The 22,689-nt window shown below is 39.4% G+C and overlaps 1 pseudogene; it reads left to right on the top strand.

Annotated features, from left to right (window-relative positions):
• Positions 1–213: 213 nt before the first annotated feature.
• LOC132225900 (actin-like protein 9) overlaps positions 214–22,689 on the top strand; it is a 97,979-nt pseudogene continuing 75,503 nt past the window's right edge.

Raw genomic sequence — 22,689 nt, 5'->3', positions numbered from 1 at the left:
AATGGGGCACATGCTCACCAGTTTGCTACCCTCCCCATCCTGGTGGCCTCATGCATCACATCACCTGCCTGACTTTTGTCAGTGCTTTAATATGAGATCCCCGGTTCCCAACAACCCTAAGGCACTAACTATGAGCTCAATTCAGTTCAGTTCCAACAAGTATCAACCATGTGCAAGGTACTTTAATAAGCAATGGGGATATGAAGAACAGACATGATCCCTGAAACTAAGGAACGCATAGATCACTGTTTCCGGCGAGAGCAAGTGAACGGAAAAGGTAGAGAAGTGGTAAAGACTAAAGGGATAAAGTTTGCTGTCTAGTTTTTGATATGATATTCAGCTAACTAATTAGTCTTTCTTCTTTTCTAATATATGCATTTAAGAATATAAACTTCTCTCTAAACATGATGTTAGCTCTATCTCAAACGTTTCAACAGGTGTTTTTATTATAACTCATTTAAAAACATGTTTTCCAATTGCCACCCATGTGATTACTTATTTGACCTTTGGGCTATTAAAAGTTTTTTAATTTCCAAATACATGGAATGTTATAATTATTTTAAATTGATCTCTACCTATTTGCCTTACAGCCAAAGATGCTCAAAATGATTTCAGTCTTTAAGCTGTTGAGACCTGCTTTGTGGACCATCAGGTGGCTGGATTTGTAAATGTTCAATGTGAGTTTGAAGATAAAGCATCTTCTCCAGCTTTTAGGTGCACTGTTCCTTGTGTGTCCACCAGGTCACATTTGCTGATCATGTCATTCTAATATTTTACGTTTTACCTGATTTCTAAAATCAGCTTGTTGCCCTAGCTGGTTTGGCTCAGTGGATAGAGCGTCAGCCTGCAGACCGAAGGGTCCCAGGTTTGATTTTGGTTAAGGTCACGTACCTCGGTTGCAGACTCCTCCCCAGCCTGGACTCTGGTCTGGGTTCATGCAGGAGGCAACCAATCGATGTGCTTCTCTCACGTCAATATTTCTCTCTGTCTTTCCCTCTCTCTTCCACTCTCTCTGAAAACCAATGGAAAAATATCCTCGGATGAGGATTAAAAAATAATAATAAATTAAATTAAATCATTAAAAAATAATAAAATTGGCTTGTTCTATTAATTACTGAGACAGATGTGTCAAATATCTATAATAATAAAGGCATAATATGCTAATTAGACCAGAAGACCTTCCAGATGAAGCCAGGCTTCAAGGGAAGCCCGGGTCCCAGGTGCTGCAGGGAGGCTGGTGTGGGCAGCCAGGGAAAGGAAGGCCTACTCTTGCACAAATTTCGTGCATCAGGCCTCTAGTCCTATCTAATAAAAGAGAAACATGGTAATTAGCCATAACTTCGCTACCCTTCCTATTGGCTAATCAGGGCATTATGCAAATTAACTGCCAGCCAAGATGGCGGCCGGCAGCCAGGCAACTGACGTGAACAGGAGGCTTGCTTGCTCCAGTGACAGAGGAAGCCAACGTTCCCCGCCTGCCGCAGCCCAGCTCTGAGCTGTTCTCTAAGAAACATTGTTACACATATAGAAGCTAAACAAAACCCCAGAAACCTGCTTTCAGTCAGCCGGGATCTCAGAGCTGGAGTCGCAACAAAGTTTCAAATACAGGAGGTAAACAAAGCAGCCGAGGTCTGAGCTAAAGCCGGCTCTCAGCTCCAGTGACAGCCATAGAAGGTAAATAAATCCCAGAATTTAAAAAAAAAGGAAAAAAGGAGAGGTTGGGAGGAGCTTCAGTCACCCGCCAGCCTGAAAACGGCCCTCAGCCCCTCAGCCCCTCAGCCCCTCACCCAGACTGGCCAGGCACCCCAGTGGGGACCCCCACCCTGAAGGGGGTGTGACCAGCTGCAAACAGCCATCATCCCCTCAACCAGGCTGGCCAGGGACCCAAGCAGGACCCGCACCCTGATCCAGGACACCCTTCAGGGAAAACCAGCCGGCCCCCCACTCGTGCACCAGGCCTCTATCCTATATAGTAAAAGGGTAATATGCCTCCCAGCACCAGGATCAGCGGAGCCATGAGGCCTCCCAGCACAGGGATCAGCAGAGCAGCAAAGGCCTCCCAGCACCGGGAACAGCGGAGCCACGAGGCCTCCTGGCCCCTGGAGCAGCGTGACAGGGGGCAGCGCCCAAACCCCCTGATCGCCCTGCGGCTCTGTATGTGACAGGGGGTGGAGCCACAACCTCCCTATCCGCCCTACTCTGTTCATGAAAGGGGAAGGCGCCCCAACCCCCTGATTGGCTCTGCTCTGTGCATGACAGGGGGGAGCTCCCCAACTCCCTGATCAGCCCTGCTCTGTGTGTGACAGAGTATGGAGCCCCAACCCCCCCCTGATGGGCCTGCTCTGTGTGTGACAGGGGTGGCGCCGCAACCTCCCATCAACCCTGCCTTGAGTGTGACAGGGGTGGCGCCCCAACCGCCCAATTGGCCCTACCCTGAGCGTGACTGAGGGTGGCATCGCAACCTCCTGATCTGCCCTGCTCTGTGCATGACAGGGGGCGGTGCCCCAACTCCCCAATTGGCCTTCCTCTGAGCCCGACCAGGGGTTGCAGGGCAGGCACCTAGGGATTGGGCCTGCCCTCTGCCACCCGGGAGTGGGCCTAAGCCAGAAGTTCGTTATCACCCGAGGGGTCCCAGACTATGAGAGGGCACAAGTAGGGCTGAGGGATACCCCCCCGCCAGTGCACAAATTTTTGTGCACTGGGCCTCTAGTCTATATATATTAAAAGCCAGTGACCGGAACACCGGAACAACCAGAATGACTGGATGCCCACTGTGGCCAGCAAACAGGCCCAATCAGGGGGTGGGGCTGGCCAGCCAACCTCCTGCAGCCTCTCCCCCCAGGCTGGCCCACCCCAGATCATCCCCGCCCACACCAATCAGGGGCAGGGCTGGCCAGCCAACTGCCTGCAGCCCCTCCCCCGAGCTGGCCTGGCCCTGATCTAACCTCAATTGTGGTGGGCTGGTGGCCAACCTCCCACTGTCTCCTTCTCCCAACAGGCCTGGCTGCGATCCACCGGACCCCACTCATGCACAAATTCATGCACTGGGCCTCTAGTCTTTATATAACTGTAGCTTTGTCTATTTCTCCTTGTAACTAGTTCTATCAGCTTTTGTTCTATGTGTTTTTTCTTAAGATATAACATACATAAAGTACATAAAACTTACATATACATTTTAATGAATTTTATGTAAATACCCACACAATCCAAATCAAGATCTATTCCTTTTCCAGCACTTCAAGCTTCCTATGCCCTTCCAAGTCAGTATGCTGCCCCTCTCCCCAGTCTAATTTTTCTGACTGAGGGTAATAACATTAAGTTTGCCTGTTCCTGAAATGTATATAAATGCAATAATACAGTATATATTCTTTTTTAAAAAATATATTTTATTGATTTTTTTACAGAGAGGAAGGGAGAGGGATAGAGAGTTAGAAACATTGATGAGAGAGAAACATCGATCAGCTGCCTCCTGCACACTCCCCACAGGGTATGTGCCCGCAACTAAGGTACATGTCCTTGACCAGAATCGAACCTGGGACCTTTCAGTCGCAGGCCAACGCTCTATTCACCGAGCCAAACTGGTCAGGGCCAGTATATATTCTTTTGTGTCTGGCTTCTTTTACTTAATATTATGTCTATGAGCTTCATTCCTGTTGCTGCACATAGCAGTAGTTCATTATTTTGATTGCTATATAAACTTACATTGTAAAAGTTTAGCACAGTTTATTAATCCATGCTACTACTGATGGACATTTGAATTATCTCCAGTTTGGGGGGTTAACCAAAAAAGAGGTTTGGGCTGTAACAAAGAATAAAAGCATTTATCTGAGCAAAAATAAATGCATTCCGGAAGTCACAAATTCAAGTAGCTACCAAATTGTGCTCTGAAGAGAACAAAGAAAGACAGGGTTTTATAGAGAAGACATTTACAAGTGTGGTCCCCATTATGGTCCTTCATTCAAATGAAGGATCCTGGCTGGGTTAAGAGGGAATGATTAGTTACAAAATGCAAATGGGAGAGGTGAAAACTACAAGGATGGAGTAAAGTCCATCTGTGTCCACTTTTTTTTTTTCTTGCAGCAGTTGTTCTATGATGTTTATGGCTGGGCCTTGAGCTGAGTTTAGCAGCAGGCCAACAACTTAGCAGCTCTGAGAACTGAGGCACAAGGTGCGCACAGGCCCTACTTCCTCCTGACTTTATTTTGAATGACTCTCTTAGCAATGCTTATTTTATTTTATTCTCCCCATTACCAGGGGCTATTGTGAAAAACCCTTCCATAAGCATCCTTATAAACATGACTTTTGATGAATAATACATACACGCATTTCTCCTGGCATATGCCAAACAGAGGAGTTAATAGGTTCTAGGGCAGGCATATGTTTAGCTTTAGTCGATATTTTCCATTTGTTTACTCCTTCCAGCAATTACGTAAGAATATTAGTTGCCCACAACTAAAATTTCAGCCTTCATTTTTCACCCTCCATTTTTCAGCCTTCATTTTTCACCCTTCTGATGAGTGTGTAGTGGTATCTCAATACAGCTTAAATTTGTATTTCCCTAATAACTAATGGTGTTGCTTACCTACCTTCTCTTATAAGCCATTTGAATACCCTCCTTTTGTGCATATTGGTTTAACCTACTTTTTGAGGCTATGCTATTAGGTGCATTAACATTTAGAACTGTGTCTTTCTCATGAATTGGATCTTTCATTATTTTGAAGTGCCTCTCTTTATCTCTAATAAGGCTCTTTTGCCTTAAAGTATACTTTATCAAAAAAACAAAAAAACACATACACAAAAAACCCCCACAGCTATGCCAGCTTTCTTTGAGTGTTTGCATGTTTATCTTTTCCTATTCTTGTCGACATATATATCCTTATGTTTTAGATGTGGCGCCTGTTAATAGCAAACAATTGGATTTTGTTTATTATTTAGTTTAATGATCTTTACTTTTTTTATTAGAACACTTAGTCCATTGATATTTAATGTAACTACTGATATATTTGGGTTTATATCTACATCTTACTAAGTGTATTTTCTTTGTCCTGCCTAATCCAGATTTATTTTTCCCTTCTACATGAAGTTTTTTTAGATCAACTTTTTATTTCCTCCTCTCCCTGTCTTAGTTTGAAATTTTACTATTCTTTTAGTGGTTACCCGTAAGTTACAATGCACGTCTTTAATATATCAGAGTTTATGTTGGCACTTTCACTATTCCCAGAAAATGTAAACACCTTAGATATTTTAACTCTTATATATTGATTTATATGCCATTGTGTTATATACTTTAATTCTCTCCATATTAAAAAGCCCACCAGACATTACAGTTTCATAAGTTAGTATTTATATTTTTAAATGTTTTTTAATTGATTTCAGAAGGGAGAAGGAGAGAGATAGAAACATCAATGATGAGAGAGAATCATTGATCAGCTGCTCCTGCACACCCCACACTGGCGACTAATCCTGCAGCCAGGGCATGTGCTCTGACCAGGAATCAAACCGTGATTTCTTAGTTTGTCGGTTGACGTGACATTCAACTACTGAGCTATGCCAGCAGAGCCATATTTACCTTTTTTTTGTTGTTCTTAATTTCTTCCTACTTCTCTGACTGTTCTTCCTTCCTCTCTCTGAAAAAACTACCTTTATAAATTGTTTCATTTATTGTAACCTAGTAATGAAATCTCACAGCTTTTGTTTTTCTGATTTTTTTTTTATTTCCCCACCATTTTTGCAAATTACTGCTGGGTATGGAATTCTAGGTTAGTAGATTTCTTTCAGCACTTTAAACTTTTCATTCCATTGTCTTAAATTGTTTTTGTTGAGAAGTTAGCTGTCTAGTCATTGTTCATTTGAAAGTGCCCTTTTCCCTCCCCTGGCTACTTTAAAGACATTGTCTTTGGTTTTCAGAACGTTTACTATGATGTACATCAGTGTGTACTCTCTTTATTCGTCTGTTAGGATGCATAGAGATTTTTCAATCTGTGACTTGATAGCTCATCAATTGTAGAAAATCCTCTGCTATTAAATCTTCAAAATTGCTTATACCCTAATTTGTCTATGAGTCTGCTTATTATTTTCCTAATTATAGTAACAAAAATAGAAACCAATTAAAAACCCAAATATCAGTGTTATGCTAAAATTATGCTAGCCTTCCGAAGATAATAAATACTATGTAGGCAAAAAATTATCATTAGTTCAGGACAGCCCTAGCATTAGTTAAGAGCAGACACTAGTTAAGGATAAGTAAATACTCACTTACATAGAAACATATATTTTTACGTTACAGAAAGGTTAAATAGGCATGCAGACAGATAACCCCACTTGTGTTATGTATTCACATTTGTAAGGAGAAAAGTGAAGAGTCAGATCAGGGTCACATTATGATTTTGTTGGGCCTGAGGCCATTTTGCCTTTGTGGGCTTCTTTTGCCCCCCAAAATATTAAAACTTATATTTTATAACTATATTGGTACAAAGACAAATATATTAATGCTATATATTAAAACATTTTCTGCATCCAAAAAGTTATTTTCCTTTCCTTCTGATTTTGTTATTTTTATTGAAGTATACTTGATTTATAATATCATATTAGTTTCAGTTAAATGGCATAGTGATTTGATATTTATATATATTAAATCACCACAGTAAGTCTAGTTACCTCTGTCAACATATAAAGTATTAATGACTGTAGTTAGAACATTCTCAGGGTCCCTAAAGTCTTGTGGGCAACGGACTCCCCTGTACTTAGTGGAAAAGTCAGCCCTGTCATGAAAACCTGTAATTGCAACTATGTTCTTTTAAAAGGGTTTCCAGTGCACGTGTCTGTGAGTGCAAAGCAGAGGGCAAGAAGATGACCATTTAGCTCTTCATCCTATGGTGAAAAACAAATTCTCTCTCCACCATCCAGAATGCCTGATGCTGCTGGAAGATAGAGTTAAACTTGCATTTTGCCTCTAGGACAGTGGTTCTCAACCTTCCTAATGCCGCGACCCTTTAATACAGTTCTTCATGTTGTGGTGATCCCTAACCATAAAATTATTTTCATTGCTACTTCATAACTGTAATTTTGCTACTGTTATGAATCGTAATGTAAATAGCTGATATGCAGGATGTATTTTCATTGTTACAAATTGAACATAACTAAAGCATAGTGATTGATCACAAAAACAATATGTAATTATATATGTGTTTTCCGATGGTCTTAGGCAACCCCTGTGAAAGGGTCATTCGACCCCCAAAGGGGTCACGACCCACAGGTTGAGAACCGGTGCTCTAGGACATTCAGGCCAGACTTTTCCTGTCTGAACCATCCCCAAATCCTGTGGCCCTGATGCTGGCTAAGAAATAACATCCAGCAGCATTTGTCAGAATATGAGTGTATATATTAAATTTCTTATATAATAAAAGGCTAATATGCAAATAGACCAAACAGTGGAACAACCGAAACAACCGAACAGCCAGTTGCTATGACATGTTTGATGCTTCTATGACTCTGGTTCCATTTTGGTTCCTCAGTTTATGTTGTGTATTATATTCCTCAAATGAGTGGGATCATGTGATGTTTATCTTTCTCCAACTGGCTTATTTCGCTTAGCATAATGCTCTCCAGTTCCATCCATGCTATTGCAAATGGTAAGAATTCCTTCTTTTTTACAGCAGCATAGTATTCTAATGTGTAGATGTACCACCGTTTTTTTAATCCACTCATCTGCTGATGGGCGCTTAGGCTGTTTCCAAATCTTAGCTATTGTAAATTGTGCTGCTATGAATATAGGGGTGCATATATCCTTTCTGATAGGTGTTTCTGGTTTCTTGGGATATGTTCCTAGAAGTGGGATTACTGGGTCAAATGGGAGTTCTGTGCTGGGCTGCATATCTGGTGCTTTGGCCAGATGGGTTGTGCTGTGCTGTCTGTTCCTAAAACACATAGATAGATAGGAAGGTACTGACATCAGGCCAGGCCTTGAGATATGGTCTCATGGCCCCTTCCCAGCATACTGTACTCTCTGTTCCTAGAACACATAGATAGGAAGGTAGTCACTGTAATGATGCTGTACTGTGTCAGGAACTAAGGTTTTGTAACTTTGTAGTTTTTGCAAATAAAAATGCTGTAACCCCTGTAGTCTGCACTGCAGTTCAGCCTCTGCTTGGGCAGGATGCTATAAATGTAGTAGCTGGCCATGGAAGTCGGTGCTGTGGTTCAGCCTTTGCTTCAGCAGGGTGCTGTAACTGTAGTCAGCTGGCCAGCTTAATAAAGGCTCTTAAATTTAAATTCTGAGTCGGTGGTCTATCTCGCTGAGTGAACCCATAACAGTTCCATTTTTAATTTTTTGAGGAAAATCCATACTGTTTTCCACAGTGGCTGCATCAGTCAGCATTCCCACCAGCAGTGCATGAGGGTTTCTTTTTCTCCACATCCTCACCAGCACTTGTCATTTGTTGATTTGTTGATGATAGCCATTCTGACAAGTGTGCGATGGTATCTCATAGTTGTTTTGATTTGCATCTCTCAGATGATTAGTGACTTTGAGTATGTTTTCATATGTCCTTTGGCCTTCTGTATGTCCTCTTTTGAAAAGTGTCTATTTAGGTCCTTTGCCCATTTTTTGATTGGATTTTTTATCTTCCTTGTGTTAAGTTGTATGAGTTCCCTATAAATGTTGGAGATTAAACCCTTATCAAAGATAGCATTAGCAAATATGTTCTCCTATGCATTGGGCTTTCTTGTTATTTTGTTGATGGTTTCTTTTGCTGTGATGAAGCTTTTTATTTTGATGAAGTCCCATTTGTTTATTTTCTCCTTAGTTTCCATTTCCTAGGAACTGTGTTGGTAAAGATATTGCTGCGACTTATGTCTGCAATTTTGCTGCCTATGGATTCTTCTTAGATTTTTATGGTTCCCTGTCTTACATTTAAGTCCTTTAACCATTTTGAGTTTATTTTTGTGCATGATGTAAGTTGGTGGTCTAGTTTCGTTTTTTTGCATATATCTGTCCAATTTTCCCAACACCATTTATTGAAGAGACTGTCTTGACTCCATTGTATGTTCTTGCCTCCTTTGTCAAATATTAATTGAATATAATGGCTTGGGCCAATTTCTGGGTTCTCTGTTCTGTTCCATTGGTCTATATGTCTGTTCTTATGTCAGTACCAGGCAGTTTTGAGAACAGTGGCTTTGCAGTATTGCTTTATATCTGGTACTATGATCCCTCCAACTTTGTTCTTCTTTCTCAATATTTCTGCAGCTATTCAGGGTCTTTTTTTGTTCTAGATGAATTTTTGGAGCATTTGTTCTAGGTTTTGAAGTATGCCATTGGTATTTTAATGAGGATTGCATTGAATCTATAGATTGCTTTGGGTAGTATGGACATTTTAAAGATGTGGATTCTACCAATCCATGAACAAGGTATATTCTTCCATTTGTTTATATAGACAGCATATCTCTTTTTTCAGTGTCCTGTAATTTTCTGAATACAGGTCCTTTACCTCCTTGGTTAAATTTATTCCTAGGTATCTTAATTTTTTTTGCAATGGTAATGAGATTATTTTTAGTTTCTCTTTTTGTGAGTTCATTATTGGTGTATAAAAAAAGCCATAGATTTCTGGGTCGTAATTTTGTATTCTGCTACATTGCCAGATTCATTTATTAATTCTAGTAGTTTTTTGGTGGAGTCTTTAGGGTTTTCTATGTACAATATCATGTCATCTGTGAAGTTATACTTCTTCTTTTCCAATTTGAATGCCTTTTATTTCTTTTTCTTGTCTGATCATTATGGCTAGCACTTCCAATGTTATATTGAACAGGAGTGATGTAAGTGGGCATCCCTGTCTTGTTCCTGTTCTTAGGGGAAGTGGTTTTAGTTTTTTCCCATTGAGTATGATGTTGGCTGTAGGTTTATCTAATAAGGCTTTTATTATGTTGAAGTATGATCCCTCAATTCCCACCTTGCTGAGAGTTTTTATCAGGAAAGTGTATTGGATTTTGTCAAATGCCTTTTCTGCATTAATTGATATGATTATGTGATTTTTGTCTCTCAGTTTGTTTATGTGATGTATCACGTTTATTGATTTGCAGATATCGTACCAGCCTTGCATTCCTGGGATAAATCCCACTTAGTCATGGTATATGATCTTTCTAAGGTAATGGTGAATTCAATTTGCTAGAATTTTGTTGAGGATTTTAGCATCTATGTTCATCAGGGATATTGGCCTGTAATTCTCTTTCTTTGTGGTGTCTTTATCAGGTTTTGGGATTAGGGTAATGCTGGCTTCATAGAAAGAGCTTAGAAGTGTGCCTTTCTCTTGAATTTTATGGACTAGTCTGAGAAGGATAGGTTTTATTTCTTCTTTGAATGTTAGGTAAAACTCCCCTGTGAAGTCATCTGGCCCCAGGCTTTTGTTTGCTGGAAGTTTTTTGATGACTGCTTCAATTTCCCCCTTAGTTATCAGCCTATTTATACTTTTTTATTTTTCCTGGTTGAGTTTTGGAAGGTTGTATTTTTCTAGGAATATGTCCAGTTCCTCTAGGTTGTTTAGTTTGTTGGAATAGAGTTGTTCATAGTATTTTTTACAATCCTTTGTATTTCTGTGGAGTCTGTTGTTATTTCATCTTTTTCGTTTCTGATTTTGTTTACTTGGATCCTCTCTCTTTGCTTTTTGGTGAGCCTGGCTAGAGGTTCATCAATCTTGTTTATCTTTTTAAAGAACCAGCTCTTGGTTTCATTGATCTTTTGTATTGTAATTTTGGTCTCTATGTCATTTATTTCTGCTCTGATCTTTATCATCTCCTTCCATCTGCTCACTCTGGGTTTTTATTGTTTCTCTTTCTAATTCTTTAAGTTGTAGAATTAGATAATTTATTACCATTTTTTTGTTTTCTCTTCTTTCTTTTTTTAAATATATTTTATTGATTTTTTACAGAGCGGAAGGGAGAGAGATAGAGAGTTAGAAACATCGATCAGCTGCCTCCTGCACATCTCCTACTGGGGATGTGCCTGCAACTCAGGTACATGCCCTCGACCGGAATCAAACCTGGGACCTTTCAGTCCGCAGGCCGAGGCTCTATACACTGAGTCAAACTGGTTTCGGCTTTTTTGTTTTCTTGAGGTAGGCCTGTAGAGCTATGTACTTCCCGACACTCAAGACTGCTTTCACCGTGTCCCATAGGTTTTGGACTGTTGTGTTTTCATTGTCATTCATTTCCAGGATGTTTTTAATTTCTTCTTTGATCTCTTTGGTAACCCAAACATTGTTTAATAGCATGCTAGTTAGCCTCCAAGTGTTTGAATTTTTGTGATTGTTTTTATTGTAGTTGATTTATAATATTATGCCATTATGGTCTGAAAAGTTGCTTGATATGATTTCAATATTCTTGAATTTGGAGAGACTTTGCCTGTGACCCAATATGTGGTTTATCTTTGAAAATATCCATGTGCACTTGAGAAGAATGTATATTCTGTAGCTTGGGGTGAAATGTTCTGAAGATTTCAATTAAGTCCATCTGATCTAGTGAGTCATTTAGGATTGCTGTTTCTTTGCTGACTTTTTGTCTAGAGGATTTATCCAGTGATGTCAATGGGGTATTAAAGTCCCCTACTATGATCATTTTGCTGTTGATGTCTACCTTGATATCTTCCAGAGGCTTTTTTATGTATTTGGGTGCTCTTGCATTGGGTGCATATATGTTTGCCAGAGTAAAATACTCTTGTTGTATCGATCCCTTTAGTATTATGAAATGGCCTTCCTTATCTCTTGTTATGGCCTTCACTTTGATGTTTATTTTGTCTGATATAAGTATTGATACCTCAGCTTTTTTTTTTTTCATTTTCATTTGCCTAAAAGATATTTTTCCATCCCTTCACTTTCAGTCTGTGTGAGTCTCTTGTTCTGAGCTAGGTCTCTTGTAGACAGTGTATATAAGGCTCATGTTTTATTATCCACTCAGCCACTCGATCTCTTTTGATTGGAGCATTTATCCTATTTATGTTTAAGGTTATTATTGATAGGTACTTGTTTCTAGCCATTTATATTTTTGGTGCCACTACCAAGCCAGCAATGCAAGGAATGCTAAAGGGACTGCTGTAAAAAAAAGAAAAAGAAGGGGAAGGAGCCTGTGTTCCTCCTTCCCTTTTTTTTTCTTCTTTTTACAGCAGTCCCTTTAGCATTCCTTGCATTGCTGGCTTGGTAGTGATAAATTCCCTTAGCCCTTTTTTTGTCTGTGAAGCTCCTGATTTCCCCTTCAATTTTCTGTCATATCCTTTTATCTTGTGTTTTCTTTAAATATTATATAGTTATTTTTACTATATTTGTCATTTAACCTTCATACTAGCTTTATGATTGATTAATATATTACCTTTACTATATATGTTTACTTTTTCAATGAGATGCATTCTTATTATTAATGAGTGCCCTTTATTTTCATCTTAAAGAATCCCTTTAACACTTCCTCTAAGTTCAGTTTAGTGGTGATGAATACCTTTAGCTTTTACTTGTCTGGAAAATTCTTGATCTCTCCTTTAATTCTGAATGATACCTTTGTCAAGTGGAGCATTTTTGGTTGGAGATTAGTTTTTTCAGCATAAAGCTACTTTTAAAAAATTTTAAACATTGACCACATAGCCTATTTTTCATTTCTATTAACTATGCTAATCCCTGGAACCAATATATTGTGATGATCCACTTCTACACTTACAACATTTGTTTTCTCCATTATTTATGATGTTGTAAGAGCACGAGACTATAGTGATTAGCATCCCTTTGTGGAGTGACCCTTTTTATTAATTATTTCTTTTAGTTTAATGTTAATCTTTTATATTATGTTCCTATTCTTTATTTCATTTATTTCTGCTCTGATCTTTATTACATCATTTCTTCTGCTAACTTTGGAATTAGTCTGTCCTTGTTTTAGTTTTTTGAAGTATAATGTTAAGTTGTTTTTTGATATTTTTCTTTTTTCTTGATGTATGTGTTGATAGCTATAAATTTACTCAGAACTGATTATTTTGTATTCTTTTACTCAGATATTTTGTAATCTTCCTGCTATTGATTTCTAATTTCATATCATTGTGGTAGGAAGAGATACTTGATAATTTATAACTTCTTGAATTTGTTGAGACTTGTTTTGTGGCCTAATGTATATACTAGAAGATGTTTCATGTGTACTTGAGAAGAAATGTGTATTTTGCTGCTCTTGGATGGAATATTCTATTATAACTGCTTGGTCCACTTGATCTATAATTGTTCAAACCCAATGTTTCTTCATTGATTCTCTGTTGGATGTCAGATCCATTGTTTAGAGTGAGGTATAATATCCCCAACTACTAGTGTATTACTCTTTATCCTTTGATTTCTGTATATATATACTAGGTGTACCAGTTAATAATGCAGATTTTTTTTCAATAGATTGAGTTACACATATGTTGATATACTTGCAATTTGATATGTATGCTATTTTGTTGTATGGATAGCAAGCTTTAAAACTTCATATGTCAAATTTGCTGAAGGTGTTAACATCATAGATATTTTTACACTTAAAAATGTAGAATTTAATGCCAAAAAAGGAGCATTTTGCAGGAAGTTTTAATTCATTACTTTATTTTGAAGAAAAAGTTGTCATATACTTCGGGAAGCTTATAGTGAACATGCTCCATCTCAAGATACTTGTGAACGCTGGTTTAAACACTTTAAAACTGATGATTTTGATGTGAAAGACAAAGAACATCCAGATCAACCAAAAAAGTTTGAAGACCAACAATTATAAGCATTATTGGATGAAGATACATATCGAACTCAAAAACAACTTGCAGAAAGATTAAACGTTGTTAAGCAAATAATTTCTGATTATATACAAGCAATGGAAATGATTTTAAAGGAAGGAAAATGGGTGCCACATATACTGAACGAAAGACAAATAGAAAAATGAAAAGTCACCAGTAAAATGTTGCTTCAATGGCACAAAAGAAAGTCTTTTTTTTTTTTTTGCATTGAATTGTGACTGGCGATGAAAAGTGGATTTATTCTGAGAATCCCAAATGCACAAAATCATGGGTTGATCCAGGTCAACCATCAACATTGACCGAAAGGCCAAATCGCTTCGGAAAGAGACAATGCTCTGCATTTGGTGGCATCAGGAAGGTGTGATGTATTATGAGCTTCTAAAACCAGGTGAAACCATTAACACTGATTGCTATTGACAACAAATAATCAATTTGAACCACACTTTGATCGTGAAATGACCAGAATGTGCCAGAAGACACGGCAAAGTAATTTTGCTTCATGAGGACGCACCATCACACACTTCAAAACCAGGCAAAGACACATTAAAAGACCTCGCCTGGAAAGAATTAACCCACCCACCATATTCACCAGACTTTGCTCCTTCAGATTACCACTTGTTCTGATTGATGGCACACGTACTTTCTGAACAGCACTTCAAAACATACGAAGAAGTGGAAAATTGGGTCTCTCGATGGTTTGCCTCAAAACAAGAAAAGTTCTATTGGGATGGTATCCACAAATTACCTGAAAGATGGGGGAAATGTGTAGCTAGCGATGGACATTACTTGGAATAAAGCACTTTTGTTTTGCTTTTTTGTTTTTTTGTTTTTTTTGTGTGTTTTTGTTTATTTTTTTTATTGCTTAAAGTATTACAAAGGGTATTACATATGTGTCCATTTTTCCCCCCCGCCCTAGACAGTCCCCTAGCCTCCCCTATCCCCCGGTGTCTTATGTCCATTGGTTATGCTTATATGCATGCATACAAGTCCTTTGGTTGATCTCTTACCCCCCTACCTTCTGCACCCATCCTCCCCGGCCTTCCAGCTGCAGTTTGACAATCTGTTTGAGGCAGCTCTGCCTCTGTATCTATTATTGTTCAAAAGTTTATAATGGTCTCTATTATTCATGAATGAGTGAGATCATGTGGTATTTTTCCTTCATTGACTGGCTTATTTCACTTAGCATAATGCTCTCCAGTTCCATCCATGCCGTTGCAAATGGTAAGAGTTCCTTCCTTCTTAGAGCAGCAGAGTATTCCATCGTGTAGATGTACCACAGTTTTCTAAGCCATTCATCTACTGATGGGCACTTAGGCTGTTTCCAGATCTTAGCTATGGTGAATTGTGCTGCTATGAACATAGGGGTGCATATATCCTTTCTGATTGGTGTTTCTGGTTTCTTGGGATATATTCCTAGAAGAGGGATGACAGGGTCAAATGGGAGTTCCATGTTTAGTTTTTTGAGGAAACTCCATACGGTCTTCCATAGTGGCTGCACCAGTCTGCATTCCCACCAGCAGTGCACGAGTGTTCCTTTTTCTCCACATCCTCTCCAGCACTTGTCGTTTGTTGATTTGTTGATGATAGCCAGTCTGACAGGTGTGAGATGGTACCGTATTGTTGTTTTGATTTGCATCTCTCGGATGATTAGTGACTTTGAGCATGTTTTCATATGTCTCTTGGCTTTCTGAATGTCCTCTTTTGAAAGGTGTCTATTTAGGTCCTTTGCCCATTTTTTGATTGGATTGTTTATCTTCCTTTTGTTAAGTTGTATGAGTTCCCTATAAATTTTGGAGATTAGGCCCTTATCAGATATGTCATTGGCAAATATGTTTTCCCACACAGTGGGTTTTCTCATTGCTTTGTTGATGGTTTCTTTTGCTGTGCAGAAGCTTTTTATTTTGATGTAGTCCCATTTGTTAATTTTCTCTTTCGTTTCAAGTGCCCTAGGAGCTGTATCAGTGAAGAAATTGCTTCGGCATATGTCTGAGATTTTGTTGCCTTTGGATTCTTCTAGAATTTTTATGGTTTCCCGCCATACATTTAAGTCCTTTATCCATTTTGAGTTTATTTTTGTGTATGGTGTAAGTTGGTAGTCTAGTTTCATTTTCTTGCATATATCTGTCCAATTTTCCCAACACCATTTATTGAAGAGACTATCTTAGCTCCATTGTATGTACTTGCCTCCTTTGTCAAATATTAATTGAGCATATTGGTTCGGGCCGATTTCTGGGCTCTCTATTCTATTCCATTGATCTATATGCCTATTCTTGTGCCAGTACCAGGCAGTTTTGAGAACAGTGGCTTTGTAATACAGTTTGATATCTGGTATTGAGATCCCACCTACTTTGTTCTTTTTCAGGATTGCTGCAGCTATTCCGGGTCTTTTTTTATTCCAGATGAATTTTTGGAAAGTTCGTTCTAGATCTCTGAAGTATGCTGTTGGTATTTTAATGGGAAGTGCATTGAATTTATAGATTGCTTTGGGTAGTATGGACATTTTAATGATGTTGATTCTACCAATCCATGAACACGGTATGTTCTTCCATCTGTTTATGTCTTCCTCTATATCTTTTTTCAACGTCCTGTAGTTTTCTGAGTAGAGGTCTTTTACCTCTTTAGTTAAGTTTATTCCTAGGTAGCTTAATTTTTTTGGTGCAATGGTAAACGGGATTGTTTTTATAATCTCCCTGTCTGAAAGTTCACTATTGGTGTATAGAAATGCCTCAGATTTCTTGGGGTTAATTTTGTATCCTGCTACATTGCCAAATTCATGTATTAAGTCTAGTAGTTTTTTGATGGAGTCTCTAGGGTTTTGTATGTATAATATCATGTTGTCTGCAAGTAAGGACAGTTTTACTTCCTCTTTTCCAATTTGGATGCCTTTTATTTCTTCTTCTTGCCTAATTGCAATGGCTAACACTTCCAGTACTATGTTGAACAGGAGTGGTGAGAGGGTCATCCCTGTCTTGTTCCTGCTCTTAGGAGAAATGGTGTTAGTTTTTGTCCGTTGAGTATGATGCTGGCTGTGGGCCTGTCATATATGGCTTTTATTATGTTGAGGTATGATCCTTCTACTCCCACCTTACTGAGAGTTTTTATCAAAAATGGGTGTTGAATTTTGTCAAATGCTTTCTCTGCATCAATTGATATGACCATGTGTTTTTTTTTCTTTCAATTTGTTTATGTGATGTATCACGTTTATTGATTTGCGGATATTGTACCATCCTTGCATCCCTGGGATAAATCCAACTTGGTCATGGTGTATGATCTTTCTGATGTACTGCTGGATCCGATTTGCTAAGATTTTGTTGAGGATTTTGGCATCTATGTTCATGAGGGATATTGGCCTCTAATTCTCTTTCATTGTGTTGTCTTTACCAGGTTTTGGTATTAGGGTGATGCTGGCTTCATAGAATGAGCTTGGAAGTGTTCCTTCCTCTTGAATTTTTTGTAGTAGTCTGAGGAGGATAGGTTTTAGTTCTTCTTTGAATGTTTGGTAAAACTCCCCTGTGAAGCTGTCTGGTCCGAGGCTTTTGTTTGATGGAAGCTTTTTGATTACTGCTTCAATTTCTTCCATAGTTATTGGCCTATTGAGATTTTTAGATTCTTCCTGATTGAGTTTTGGAATGTTGTATTTTTCTAGGAATTTGTCCATTTCCTCCAGGTTGTCTAGTTTGTTGGAGTAGAGCTGTCCATAGTATTTTTTAACAATCATTTGTATTTCTGTCGGGTCTGTTGTTATTTTGCCTCTATCGTTTCTGATTTTGTTTATTTGGTTCCTCTCTCTTTGCTTCTTGGTGAGTCTGGCTAGAGGTTTGTCAATCTTGTTTATCCTTTCAAAGAACCAGCTCTTGGTTTCATTGATTTTCTGTATTGTTTTTTTGGTCTCTATGTCTTTTATTTCTGCTTTAATCTTTATTATCTCCTTCCTTCTGCTCACTCTGGGGTTTTCTTGTTGCTATCTTTCTAAATCTTTGAGTTGTAGAGTTAGATGATTTACTACCATTTTTTCTTGTTTTTTGAGATAGGCCTGTAGCGCTATAAACTTCCCTCTCAGGACTGCTTTCATTGTGTCCCATAGGTTTTGGATTGTTGTGTTTTCGTTGTCATTAGTTTCCAGGATGTTTTTAATTTCTTCTTTGATCTCATTGGTAACCCAGTCAATATTTAATAGCATGCTATTCAGCTTCCAGGTGTTAGAGTATTTTGAGTTGTTTTTATTGTAGTTTATTTCTAGTATTATGCCATCGTGGTCTGCGAAGATGCTTTTTATGATTTCAATCTTCTTGAATTTGGGGATACTTTGCTTGTGACCCAATATGTGGTCTATTTTTGAAGATGTCCCATGAGCACCTGAGAAGAACGTATATTCCCTGGCTTTGGGGTGAAGTGTTCTGAAGATGTCTATTAAGTCCATCTGATCTAGTGAGTCATTTAGAATTGCTGTATCTTTGCTGATTGTTTGTCTATAGGACTTATCCAGTGCTGTCAATGGTGTATTAAAGTCCCCTACTATGATTGTATTGTTGTCGATCTCTCCTTTGATATCTTCCAGGAGTTTTTTTTATGAATTTGGGTGCTCCTGCATTGGGTGCATATATGTTTACCAGGGTTATATCTTCTTGTTGTATTGATCCCTTTAGTATTATGAAGTGGCCTTCCTTATCTCTTGTTAAGGCCTTCACTTTGAGGTCTATTTTGTCCGATATAAGTATTGCTACCCCAGCTTTCTTTTCCTTTCCATTTGCCTGAAAGATATTTTTCCATCCTTTCACTTTCAGTCTGTGTGAGTCCCTTCTAATGAGGTGGGTTTCTTGTAGATAGCAGATGTATGGGTCATGTTTTTTTATCCATTCAGCCACTCGATGTCTTTTGGTTGGAGCATTTAGTCCATTTACGTTTAAAGTTATTATTGAAAGGTACTTGTTTGTAGCCATTTCTTTTTTGTGTGTGTGTGGCTGTTTTCTTTCTGAGCTTTTTATTTCTTCTTTTTATACCAGCCCCTTTAGCATTCCTTGCATTGCTGGCTTGGTGGTGATAAACTCCCTTAGCCTTTTTTTGTCTGTTAAGCTTCTTATTTCCCCTTCAGGTTTGAATGATAGCCTTGCTGGATAGAGTATTCTTGGATTCAGTCCTTTGCTTTGCATTACTTTGTAAATTTCCGTCCATTCTTTTCTGGCCTGATGTGTTTCTGTTGAGAAATCATTTGATAATCTAATGGGAGATCCCTTGTATGTAACTTTCCGTCTCTCTCTTGCGGCCTGTAAGATTTTCTCTTTGTCCTGAACATTTGCCATGGTAATTATGATGTGTCTTGGTGTGGGTCTTTTTGGGTTCACCTTGTATGGGACTCTCTGGGCTTGTGTGACTTTTTTCTTCCCCACCTCAGGGAAGTTTTCTGATATTATTTCTTCGAATAGGTTTTCTAATCCTTGTTCATCTTTCTGTTGTTCTGGTACCCCTATTATTCGTATGTTGTTTCGTTTCATGTTGTCCCAAAGCTCCCTTAGGCTCTCCTCCTGTCTTTTAATTTTTTTCTCCAATTGCAGTACATTTTGGGTGTGTTTTGCTTCCTTGTCTTCTAATTCACTAATTCGGTCATCCGCTTCTCCTAGCCTACCGTTGATACTTTCAATGTTGTTTTTTATTGCAGCTATATCACTCTTCATTTCTTCTTGGGTCTTACTTAAGTTGTTGATTTTTTCATCTGTTTCTTCTTGCTTCTTGCAGAGGTTGTCGATTTTTCCCTCCATCCGGTTTATGCACTCTAGGACCCTTATTCTGAATTCTTTTTCTGTCATGTTGCATGCCTCTGTATTACTTAGCTGCTTTTCTGGAGAGTCCTCCTTCTCTTTCCTTTGGGGGTTTCTTTGTCTACCCATGTTTGATCTCACTGACATATCTAGACGTTGAGTCGTTAAGTGGCTGCTCCCTGGGTGGCAGTGACTCCTTGGTCTGTGGTTGCTCTTCGTGCGGTTGCGATAGCAGCTGCTCTTCAGTTGGCAGCAGCTCCTCTGGTGGGTGCTGTTCACAGCTGTGGTGGCTCTTCTGGCTGGTGGGGGGCGGTTTCACGTACAGCTGCTGTTCCTTAGCAGAGGGTGTGGTGCTCAGTAGGCTGCTATTGCTCGGATCTGCTGCGTTGATTTAAGGGCACAAAATACAACACAACAAGGCACCACGTACCAGGCACTAAACACAAATATATTCACAATATTAATAACCCCAAATAAAGGTGACCACCTGATTAAAGAGAATTAGGGGTTAAGGAAGAAGGAAGCGATAAAGATAAAAGAGAAAAAAGAAAAGAAAAGTAGGGATCAAAAAAGGGAGTGCAAAAATGAAATTGGGAAAAAGAAGGGGGGAAAATAAAAGTGAGAAAAGAAAAGAAAAAAAAGAGCGAAAAAAGAGAATGAAGTGGAAGAGGGGAAGAGACTTTTTGTATGAGGAGAATACTCCTATAGAACCGCCACGAATCCCAGCAAATTCCAGCAACAGCTCCCTGTAGATGGATGCAAACTTGAAACAACCAATAATATAACGATGAAAATAGAATGGAGAACACTAATCCCAAAATAAAATAAAGAGAAAATAAAATGGCACTTTAAAAGATGGTAAAATGGTAGCAGTAATAATGCTGGTTAAAAATAAGAAGGTAGTAATTAAAAGGGTAAAATCAGGAAAAAGAAGATGGAAAAAGAAGAAGAAAAAAAGGAGAGAAAAAAAAGAAAAAAGAAAAAAATTGGTTTCTTAGTTAAAAGGTGAAAAAAGAAAAAAAAAATTGCAGTAGTGAAGGTCCTTCGGTTCTTCTATTCTTCAGTCTGGCTCGCCTTTAGTCCTGCCAGGTATTCAAGAGAGTGTTGAGTTTCCCTGTGATACACTGTTCCTCTGTGTTGTAAACCACAGTCCTTATTTCAAAGCAGGCCTTATTTGTTTCTCAGACTGCCTTATTTTGTGTTTAGCAAAGAGTCAGTTTGTGGCTCAGCCTCTGGGTGGCAGTGTTCTGGGGTTTGCCTCTGAGGCTATATGGCATTGAAAATCCTTCTATAGGCCAGACCCTGTTAACTCCCAGGGACTGATCAGATTATTTTAATCCTTGATCTTGTTCAGGGTGGAATCTGGGTGTGGCTGTGCTCCTTGCCTGGGGGCTGGGGGGAGGAGTCTCACTCTCCAGAGAGAATGGCTGCCCCAGTCCTGTGCTAAGGGGTGTCTCAGCACTCAACACTCAATTCGCTGCCACCTCTCCTGGCCCCCCTTCTCTCCTCAGTCTTGCCCCAGATTCCACTCCTCCGCACCCTCTCCCTCTCTTCAGCACAGGTGAGTGTCTGTATCCGAAATGTCCCATGAACAGGATTCGGTGAGAACAAACAAACAAATGCCGGCCGCGGAAATGGGGAAGGCTTAGATTCTGTAAGCTCCTCTCTTACTGGCACTGCATGGTCAGGTCAGCTCTTCAGGCTGCCCCCTTTAGGCTCAGTCCTCCGTGGTCACAGAACCCAGATCTCAAATCCCCTGGCAGCGCCAGGAATCCCGCAGATCTCCTTTCCCCCGTCAGGGGCTGTGCCTGTCCCAGGGTTGTCTGCCATGCGGTCTCCCTCCGACCCTCTGGGCTCAGAGGTCTGGCAAACTTTCCTGCCCAAATCCCTGGGTTTTTTTTACCTTTCCAGGGGAGTTCTTCCCTTCCGGGCTGCAAACCGTCTCACCAGCTGAGCAATTTTGCCAATTCGGGGTGGGTGTTACTAGTTTCAGCTGCTCACTCCATTTGCTCCGGGACACAACCTGGGGCGCGTCTGCCTATATCGCCGCCATCTTCTTTCTCCTGAATAAAGCACTTTTGATGTTTCTCTTGAAATTATCGTGTTTTCTTTGATTATAAAATCCACCATTATTAACCAGTACACCTAGTATATATAACATACAAATATATATACTTGTATAGGATGAATTTGATCAGCAACGATACTTAGGTATGTTGTGCTATATTTTATATATGTATAATACACACACACACACACACACACACACACACACACACACACTGAGTGGCCAGATTATTATGACCACCTGACGTTTGTAGGCAAATTAGCTATAATTTCGCACTGAAGTTGCTAGAGGGCTAGACCATTATAAATAGGGAAGCAGGTTGTTCACCACGACAGTAGAAGTGATTTTTTTCTGAAGATATGGGTAAACAATGTGATTTAACAGCCTTTGAACGTTGGATATATATATATATTTAGTGGCCAGATTATTATGACCACCCCATCAGTACTTACTTTATTGGGCCACGTTTTGCCTTCAATACTGCAGTGATTCTTCTTGGCATTGACTCCATGAGATATTGAAAGGTGATGCGAGGAACCTGACATCAGTGCCTGATGAATACCACTGTCCAGTTCTGTGAGATTTGATTGTTGTGGAACCAGCTGCCTGATGGCTCTTTTAACTTTGTCCCACAAATGCTCAATTGGATTGAGATCTGTTGATTGTGGGGGCCATCTAAGCAAGGTAAAGTCTTTCTCATGTTCTTGAAACCACTCCTGCACAATACGAGCACTGTCGCATGGTGCATTGTCTTGTTGGAAGAAACCATCTCCATTAGGATAAGCCATCAATATTCAGACATTGTTCCACATGAATTAAAGGACCCAAGTCATGCCAGGAAAACATGCCCCAAACCATAACACTGCCCCCACCAGCTTGAAGGGTTGACTCATGCATGTGGGATGCATGCTTTCATGCTGTTTCCGCCAAATTCTCACTCTGCCATCTGCATGATGCAACTGGAAACATGATTCATGGGACCACATGACTTTTTTCCAATGCTCGACTGTCCAATCCTTGTGTTCCTGTGCGAATTGGAGATGTTTTATCTTGATAACTGCAGACAGCAAAGGTGTTCGAACAGGCTGTTA

This window comes from Myotis daubentonii, chromosome 2 (assembly GCF_963259705.1).
Source record: "Myotis daubentonii chromosome 2, mMyoDau2.1, whole genome shotgun sequence".
Classification (NCBI taxonomy): Eukaryota; Metazoa; Chordata; class Mammalia; order Chiroptera; family Vespertilionidae; genus Myotis; species Myotis daubentonii.
The sequence above is the reverse complement of the archived record's forward strand: the minus strand, read 5'-3'. Positions and strand labels throughout refer to the sequence as shown.